The sequence below is a fragment of the Eriocheir sinensis genome, chromosome 4, assembly GCF_024679095.1.
Source record: "Eriocheir sinensis breed Jianghai 21 chromosome 4, ASM2467909v1, whole genome shotgun sequence".
Lineage (NCBI taxonomy): Eukaryota > Metazoa > Arthropoda > Malacostraca > Decapoda > Varunidae > Eriocheir > Eriocheir sinensis.
This window is the reverse complement of record NC_066512.1, coordinates 22,354,049-22,363,342: the sequence shown is the minus strand read 5'-3', so window position 1 is coordinate 22,363,342 and position 9,294 is coordinate 22,354,049. Positions and strand designations below refer to the sequence as shown.

General features: G+C 48.0%; 1 long non-coding RNA gene across 4 annotated transcripts; it reads right to left on the bottom strand.

Moving 5' to 3' along the window:
* Nucleotides 1–607: 607 nt before the first annotated feature.
* LOC127009946 (uncharacterized) lies at nucleotides 608–2,277 on the bottom strand. Of its 4 annotated transcripts, XR_007762606.1 has the most exons (4): nucleotides 2,109–2,170; nucleotides 1,784–1,883; nucleotides 1,534–1,658; nucleotides 608–1,333 (listed from the first exon to the last, which is right to left on the bottom strand). It is a non-coding gene; the product is annotated as an uncharacterized LOC127009946 (long non-coding RNA). The 4 variants fall into 4 exon arrangements; XR_007762605.1 differs by lacking the exons at nucleotides 1,784–1,883; nucleotides 2,109–2,170 and adding an exon at nucleotides 2,234–2,277 and having other exon boundaries at nucleotides 620–1,408; nucleotides 1,534–1,583; XR_007762604.1 differs by lacking the exons at nucleotides 1,784–1,883; nucleotides 2,109–2,170 and adding an exon at nucleotides 1,984–2,027 and having other exon boundaries at nucleotides 620–1,408; nucleotides 1,534–1,583.
* Nucleotides 2,278–9,294: the final 7,017 nt, after the last annotated feature.

The following is a 9,294-nucleotide window of genomic DNA, read 5'->3' as shown; positions in this document are numbered from 1 at the left end:
TTTCGGCCACCTCTTTGGATTCTTTACAGGAGCAGCGAGTAGCGGTCTTTTTTTTTATTGTTTCCATTTTTTGTGGCCTTGTGCTGTCTCCTTTGCTGTAAAAAAAAATATATATAAAAAAAACGACACCTGACGCGCTGGTGACGAGGCTCCTTAAGTCGACGGTAAACACAAGGCGGACTCAAAGGCGCGCAAACAAGGCTAACACTCGATCGCCCTTAAAGAAGAAGTACACACTAGTCTGCCATTAGCGTCAAAGGTCCATATTCTCCTTAGACGCTTAGGAGATTTAGCCGCAGAGGAGATTAATCGCGTTCTCATGTCTGTTTTTTCACATTCATGGTAAAGAATGCTTGTTAAGATATCGCTAGGCTCACAAAACTCCAATAGCCTCTACGATAGCCTTACCAAGTGTGTGTGCGGGTTCTCATAAGTGTTTTTTAACATCCATGGTGCAGAAGCCTCGTCAAACTATCACTAGGCTCATAAAACTGCAAATGAAAATACCCACAACAACCTCTACGAAAGCCTTATCAAATGTGAGTGTGTGAGAGGAGAGGGGACAGAGATTAGGTACGTAGGATGAGGAAAATGGAGTGCTGGGAGTGGATATTGGGGACGGGAGGGAAGACAGAGAGAGGAGAAGGAAGTGCAAATGGAAGAAGAGGACTAAGGAGTAAGGAGAAAGAGGGAGTAGTGGGTAAAGCAGCGAGGTGAGGGAGGTGAGGGACAGGGCGGGGCCGAGTTGTCTGTACGAAGAGGAGGTGGTGATGATGTGTGCATGGGTAAGAGAAGGAGAAAGGTTTTGTATGGGGAGAAAGCGCCGTGCTAAGTACAGGGACAGGCAGGAATTTGAGGCCCTCGGCGGCAGGTTTCCCTCCCTCCGCGCCATCCTTCACTTCCATCCCAAAACTCACAAACACTGCGTCAGCGGCTGTCACGGCTTTATTCATCGATTTAATATCTCTAGAAACATTCGCCGCGCCTCCAGAGTTTTGAACCAAAACCCTGAGGCGGGCGAGGATGCCTCTGGAGCAGGGCTCGAAGTGGAGGCGGCTGCCGGCCCTGGCCCAGAAAGGGGCAGCCGGCGACACCTTCGCCGAAGAGGCCGCCTCCTCCTCGACCCCGGCCCCGAGACACCCCGTTTCGAGGGAGTGAGTCCATCGGTGTAGTTGTTTGTGTACAGTTTACGAGCGTATCGTTTTGCATAGCACGGGCGTGCTGTTTGCACGCCTGTGAACAAGACGAAATCGGTACACTATACAAAACGATACCCCCGTAACCTATGCGAAACGATACGCCCGTAACCTATGCGAAACGATACGCCCGTAACCTATGCGAAACGATACCCCCGTAACCTATGCGAAACGATACGCCCGTAACCTATGCGAAACGATACGCCCGTAACCTATGCGAAACGATACCCCCGTAACCTATGCGAAACGATACCCCCGTAACCTATGCGAAACGATATGCCCGTAACCTATGCGAAACGATACCCCCGTAACCTATGCGAAACGATATGCCCGTAACCTATGCGAAACGATACGCCCGTAACCTATGCGAAACGATACGCCCGTAATCTATGCGAAACGATACGCCCGTAACCTATGCGAAACGATACGCCCGTAACCTATGCGAAACGATACGCCCGTAACCTATGCGAAACGATATGCCCGTAACCTATGCGAAACGATATGCCCGTAACCTATGCGAAACGATATGCCCGTAACCTATGCGAAACGATATGCCCGTAACCTATGCGAAACGATACCCCCGTAACCTATGCGAAACGATACGCCCGTAACCTATGCGAAACGATACGCCCGTAACCTATGCGAAACGATACGCCCGTAACCTATGCGAAACGATACGCCCGTAACCTATGCGAAACGATACGCCCGTAACCTATGCGAAACGATACCCCCGTAACCTATGCGAAACGATACGCCCGTAACCTATGCGAAACGATATGCCCGTAACCTATGCGAAACGATACCCCCGTAACCTATGCGAAACGATACCCCCGTAACCTATGCGAAACGATATGCCCGTAACCTATGCGAAACGATACGCCCGTAACCTATGCGAAACGATACCCCCGTAACCTATGCGAAACGATACCCCCGTAACCTATGCGAAACGATACGCCCGTAACCTATGCGAAACGATATGCCCGTAACCTATGCGAAACGATACCCCCGTAACCTATGCGAAACGATATGCCCGTAACCTATGCGAAACGATACCCCCGTAACCTATGCGAAACGATACCCCCGTAACCTATGCGAAACGATATGCCCGTAACCTATGCGAAACGATATGCCCGTAACCTATGCGAAACGATACCCCCGTAACCTATGCGAAACGATATGCCCGTAACCTATGCGAAACGATACCCCCGTAATCTATGCGAAACGATATGCCCGTAACCTATGCGAAACGATACGCCCGTAATCTATGCGAAACGATACGCCCGTAATCTATGCGAAACGATACGCCCGTAACCTATGCGAAACGATACGCCCGTAACCTATGCGAAACGATATGCCCGTAACCTATGCGAAACGATACGCCCGTAATCTATGCGAAACGATACGCCCGTAACCTATGCGAAACGATATGCCCGTAACCTATGCGAAACGATACCCCCGTAACCTATGCGAAACGATACCCCCGTAATCTATGCGAAACGATATGCCCGTAACCTATGCGAAACGATATGCCCGTAACCTATGCGAAACGATACGCCCGTAACCTATGCGAAACGATATGCCCGTAACCTATGCGAAACGATACGCCCGTAACCTATGCGAAACGATACGCCCGTAACCTATGCGAAACGATACGCCCGTAACCTATGCGAAACGATATGCCCGTAACCTATGCGAAACGATATGCCCGTAACCTATGCGAAACGATACGCCCGTAACCTATGCGAAACGATACCCCCGTAACCTATGCGAAACGATACGCCCGTAACCTATGCGAAACGATACGCCCGTAACCTATGCGAAACGATACGCCCGTAACCTATGCGAAACGATATGCCCGTAACCTATGCGAAACGATACGGTCGTAAACTGTACACAAAAAACTACACCGATGCGAAAAATAAACTCGACTCACTCACTCGAAACAAACACTAGACTCTGGTAAACTCGGCCCACAAAACACTGGACTAGTAAACTCGGCCCACAAAACACTGGACTAGTAAACTCGGCCCACAAAACACTGGACTAGTAAACTCGGCCCACAAAACACTGGACTAGTAGACTCGGCCCACAAACATTAGACTAGTAAACTCGTCCCACAAACACTGGACTAGTAAACTCGGCCCACAAAACACTGGACTAGTAAACTCGTCCCACAAACACTGGACTAGTAAACTCGGCCCACAAAACATTGGACTAGTAAACTCGTCCCACAAACACTAGACTAGTAAACTCGGCCCACAAACACTGGACTAGTAAACTCGGCCCACAAACACTGGACTAGTAAACTCGGCCCACAAAACACTGGACTAGTAAACTCGGCCCACAGACACTAGACTAGTAAACTCGGCCCACAAACACTGGACTAGTAAACTCAGCCCACAAACACTAGACTAGTAAACTCGGCCCACAAACACTAGACTAGTAAACTCGGCCCACAAACACTAGACTAGTAAACTCGGCCCACAAACACTAGACTAGTAAACTCGGCCCACAAACACTAGACTAGTAAACTCGGCCCACAAACACTAGACTAGTAAACTCGGCCCACAAACACTAGACTAGTAAACTCGGCCCACAAACACTAGACTAGTAAACTCGGCCCACAAACACTAGACTAGTAAACTCGGCCCACAAAACACTGGATTAGTAAACTCGGCCCACAAACACTAGACTAGTAAACTCGGCCCACAAAACACTGGACTAGTAAACTCGGCCCACAAACACTGGACTAGTAAACTCGGCCCACAAACACTGGACTAGTAAACTCGGCCCACAAACACTGGACTAGTAAACTCGGCCCACAAAATACTGGACTAGTTAACTCGGCCCACAAAATACTGGACTAGTAAACTCGGCCCACAAACATTAGACTAGTAAACTCGGCCCACAAACACTAGACTAGTAAACTCGGCCCACAAACACTAGACTAGTAAACTCGGCCCACAAACACTGGACTAGTAAACTCGGCCCACAAACACTGGACTAGTAAACTCGGCCCACAAACACTAGACTAGTAAACTCGGCCCATAAACACTAGACTAGTAAGCTCGGCCCACAAAATACTAGACTAGTAAACTCGGCCCACAAACACTAGACTAGTAAACTCGGCCCACAAAACACTGGACTAGTAAACTCGGCCCACAAACACTAGACTAGTAAACTCGGCCCACAAACACTAGACTAGTAAATTCGGCCCACAAAACACTGGACTAGTAAACTCGGCCCACAAACACTAGACTAGTAAACTCGGCCCACAAAACACTGGACTAGTAAACTCGGCCCACAAAACACTGGACTAGTAAACTCGGCCCACAAACACTGGACTAGTAAACTCGGCCCACAAACACTGGACTAGTAAACTCGGCCCACAAACACTGGACTAGTAAACTCGGCCCACAAAATACTGGACTAGTTAACTCGGCCCACAAAATACTGGACTCTAGACTCGGAGTGACTGAGATTGGGTAGGTTGAGGGAAGGAGGATGGGAGATAGGGTAGATCGAGAGAGGGAGGGGGGGAGATTGGGTAGGTCGAGGGAGGGAGGGAGGGCTATTGGGTAGGTCATGGAGGGAGGAGGAGATGGGGTAGATCGAGAGAGAGGGAGGGGGAGATTGGGTAGGTCGAGGGAGGGAGGGAGGGCTATTGGGTAGGTCAGGGAGGGAGGGAGGGAGATTGGGTAGGTCAAGGGAGGGAGGGAGGGCTATTGGGTAGGTCAGGGGAGGAGGAGGGAGATGGGGTAGATCGAGAGAGGGAGGGGGGGAGATTGGGTAGGTCGAGGGATGGAGGGAGGGCTATTGGGTAGGTCATGGAGGGAGGGAGGGAGATGGGGTAGGTCGAGGGAAGGAGGACGGGAGATTGGGTAGGTCGAGGGAGGGAGGGAGGGAGATTGGGTAGGTCGGGGGAGGGAGGGAGGGAGATTGGGTAGGTCGAGGGAGGGAGGGAGGGAGATTGGGTAGGTCGAGGGAGGGAGGAAGGGAGATTGGGTAGATCGAGGGAGGGAGGGAGATTGGGTAGGTCGAGGGAGGGAGGGAGGGAGGGAGGAAGGGAGATTGGGTAGGTCACAAGCAAAACTTCAGCATGCTTTTTTCATACGCTACCGATGTAAGTTTAAATATATATAAAGAGCATAAGGAGTCTACAAGAGGCTGGTAGGTCTATACAAGATTGCTCCTGAAAACCTAACCCCACCTATTTTCACTACCCAAGAATTTATCTAACCTCTTCATGAATGCATCTATCGTATTGGCACTCACAACATGACTGCCAAGCCTGTTTTACTCATCCACTGCCTTGGTGGTAAACAAATTCTTGCTGATGTCTTTGTTGACTCAGAATTTATCTAACTTGAAACGATTACTACGTGTCCTCCCCGGCTCTCTTACCACCATAAACACGCGAATCACTGTAAAAAAGCATATAACAAAGCCAACACTATGCTCTGGTTCATAGCGAGGAACTTCGAGTGTAAAACGTCAGACGTGATGCTATCCTTGTATAATTCCATGGTAAGACCGCATCTCGATTATGCAGTACAGATCTGGTCTCCTAATTACAGAAAGGACATTGATTTACTGGAAAGGATTCAACGGCGCGCCACGAAAATGATTATAATCTTAAGGGCTCAACCGTACGAGGAACGACTCAAGCGACTCAATCTCTTTACATTGGAGAAAAGACGCCTACGAGGGGATATGATTCAAGTCTTCAAGTACCTGAAAAAGTTCAATAACTAAGATTACTCCCAATTCTTTGAACTGCAAACTAACTCAAGAACAGGAAATAACGGTTTACCCATTCAGTCGAATCGATGTAACACAGACATTGGAAGGAGTTTCTTTTCAAGCCGAGTCATCCGCCACTGGAACAATCTTCCCTCAGAAGAGGTGCTTTCATCTGCTCCAAGCCCCGAGTGGCTGTCGAGCAGATTAAATCACCAGAGCGGAAAACCTCGTAATGAGCCAATAGGCTTTCTGTTGCCTGCATATCCATGTTTCCATGTTTCCTCCTCCGCCTCCTCCTCCTCCTCCTCCTCTTCCTCCTCCCTTTATGGCTCATCTCCTTCCTCTTTCGACTCTTCGTGTATGTCTTCTTCCTCATCTTCTTCCTCTTCTTGTCTCTCTAGTTAAACTCCTGCTCCTCTCTCTCCCCTTCCTCCTCCTCCTCCTCCTCCTCCTCCTCCTCCTTATCTCCGTCCTCCTCTTCCATGTCCCCCGCGGCCCGGCACGGGAGGGTGCGAGCATTCATATTCAGGCCAGTGTCCTCTGTCCAAACACCAGCACGGGGAGCAAGTAAGGGGGAACAAGGGGGCAGGGGGACAGGTAAGGGGAGAAGGAGAGGGGGGGGGAGAGGGAGGTGTTCTCTGTGTCGTTGAGGGTCCAAAGAGGGAGGAAGGGAGGGAAGGAAGGAAGGGAGGGAGGGAGGGAGGGAGGGAGAGGCTCATTAGGCAGACGTTTTAGAGCGAGTCTCCATATCACTCTTTGTCTCCCTTTTAGCTTCTCTCTCTCTCTCTGTAGAACACACACACACACACACACACACACACACACACACACACACACACACGCACAAAGACGGACACTTATTCATCATCATCATCATCATCATCATCATCATCAATTTACTTTCACATCCCAACACATCCGCGCCCTAAAACCTACAACTGTAACTAAGTGAATTCATGGACGTTAGAGACAGAGACAGAAAGAATTAATGCAAAATAACCCGGTCCAGTTTGAGTCTCTGTAAAAAGATGAGCAAAAACGAACATGCGAAAAAAAGGAGGAAAAAGTCAGTTGATATATTTGACTTTACCTTCAAACATTAATGACGACCAGAAAAAAAATCGAAATAAAAACAAAAACAACATAAGAACAACAAAATAAGAACAGAGTAAGAACATAATAACAACAGAATAAGAACAACAGAATAAGAACAACTGAATAAGAACAACAATATAAGAACAACACAACAACAACAACAACAACAAATAAACTTAACAAACAGTAAGACATAGAAAGCAAGGAACAAATTAACGAACAAGGTAAGTAATAGCGTAACAAACTACACAACTATTGAAGCTTATAAGATACGTCCGAATAAAATGAAAAAAAAAGCCTAACAAACGCACATAAGTAACAAAATAAAGAGTGTAACAAATTAAGTAACGAAAGTAAGAAAATAACCCAATAGAAAGCGTAACAAACCACACATAAGTACTACCTCATTACGCATATACTGCCTTCATTAATATCCTCACTAAGTAAACACGCAAATACCACCACTCGATTTTAACTGCTTCCGTTAGTAAATAAAAATCTCAACAACAACTCAATAACACACATAAGTCCTACCTCATTACGCATATACTGCCTTCATTAATATCCTCACTAAGTAAACACGCAAATACCACCCCTCGATCATAAGCCGCTTCCGTTAGTACATAAAAACCTCAACAACAGCAACCCATAATCCACCGAGCGCCACGGAACTCGAATTACAAGTCGCAAACGGACGGCCGCAGATGTTGACGTCCCGCTAATCCTTCTCCACGAGGGTTCCAACACCACTTCATTACCAATCCTTTCCCTTAATGCGATGCGGAGACCAAGGAGCATCGAGGAAAACCAAAGAAAACGGAGGGGCAAAAAGGGGGCACTGGTTTATTTTGTTCGGAGCACCACTTTACTTTTTTTTTTCCACCTCCTCCTCCTCCTCCTCTTCCTCCTCCTCCTCCTTCGTACTCTCCGCAGGTGTCTGAGTTGTGAGGGGGAGATTATCTGCCTCCTGAAACTGAAACGACTACGAAACACCTCCTTATGTTCTTCCTCCGCCTCCTCCTCCTCCTCCTCCTCCTCCTCGATGTTCATAAGCTCACCTCTCTCTCATACTTCGGAGGGGGAGAAAGCAGTAAAAAAAGACAGACTGGGAGGGGGCGGAAAGAGTAGAAGATAGGGAGAGGAGGAAAAGTAATTAAGGGAGGGGGGAGAGTGCGAGATGGGGAGAGGAAAGAAACTATTGATGGGATGAGGGAAGAGTGGAAGATGGAGAGAGAAAAAAAAAACTAAAGAGGGGAGGGGAAAGTGGGAGATGGGGAGAGGAGGGAAACTAAAGAGGGGAGAGAGGAGTGGGAGGTGGGAGAGGAAAGAAAGCAACTAAGATGGGAGGGGAGAGAAAGTGGGAGATGGGGAGAGGAGAGAAAGCAACAAAACTAAGATGGGAGGGGAGAGAAAGTGGGAGATGGGGAGAGAAAAGAAGGTAAAGAGGAGAGGGATGGAGGAAGTGGAAGGTGGGAGAGGAAATAAAAAAAGAGAGGAGGGGAAAAAAGAGAGATGGGGAGAGGGGAGAGAGAAACTAAGGAGGGGAGGAGGGGAGAAAAAAAAGATAAAGAAAAGAAAACCAAAGAAATATTGAACGCCATTTTTTCTCTTTTTTTTCACGGTTTATTGGTTGGTGGTTTCGTTTTTCAGATCAATAAAAGAAGCATCAACTAATAACAAAAGGGAGAGAAAACCATCCACTAAATCTGGTTCTAATGTGCAGGGCAATTTTGTTTTTCGTTCTGTACACCAAAGGGAGAGAAAGTGAAAGAAAGGGAGAATGAGAGAGTGAGGGAGAGTGATATGATTTCTACGTGCAAGAGAACGATAAGGAACAATTTCTTCCTTTTTTTCCCCTATATAATTTCCTTTCCTTTTGGCTGAGGCGGCGGATGAGCGGATGAAAAAGAGAAGATTAAAAGCCGATTTGCCATCACCCGCGAGTTAGCAAGTCTCTTCGATTCCTCTTAACCCTATTTTCTGTTTTTTCTGATTGTTTATTTTCTCTTTTTTTTCCATGTGTGTTGCGGGAGACGAGGAGGAGGAGGAAGAGAAGTAGGAGGAGGAGGTGGAAACGGGCGTGGCAAGTATTGACTGCCGAGGAGGAGGAGGAGGAGGAGGAGGAGGGGGAAAGTAAGAGGAAGAGGAGGGTAAAGGAGGAGGGTGTTGGTCGGTCGGCCGCGCCCACACACTCATTACTTCCCTCAAGGTTGGTCCGGTGCTCGCTTTGTATTGGGCCGCCGGGCAGAAGATCATTAAA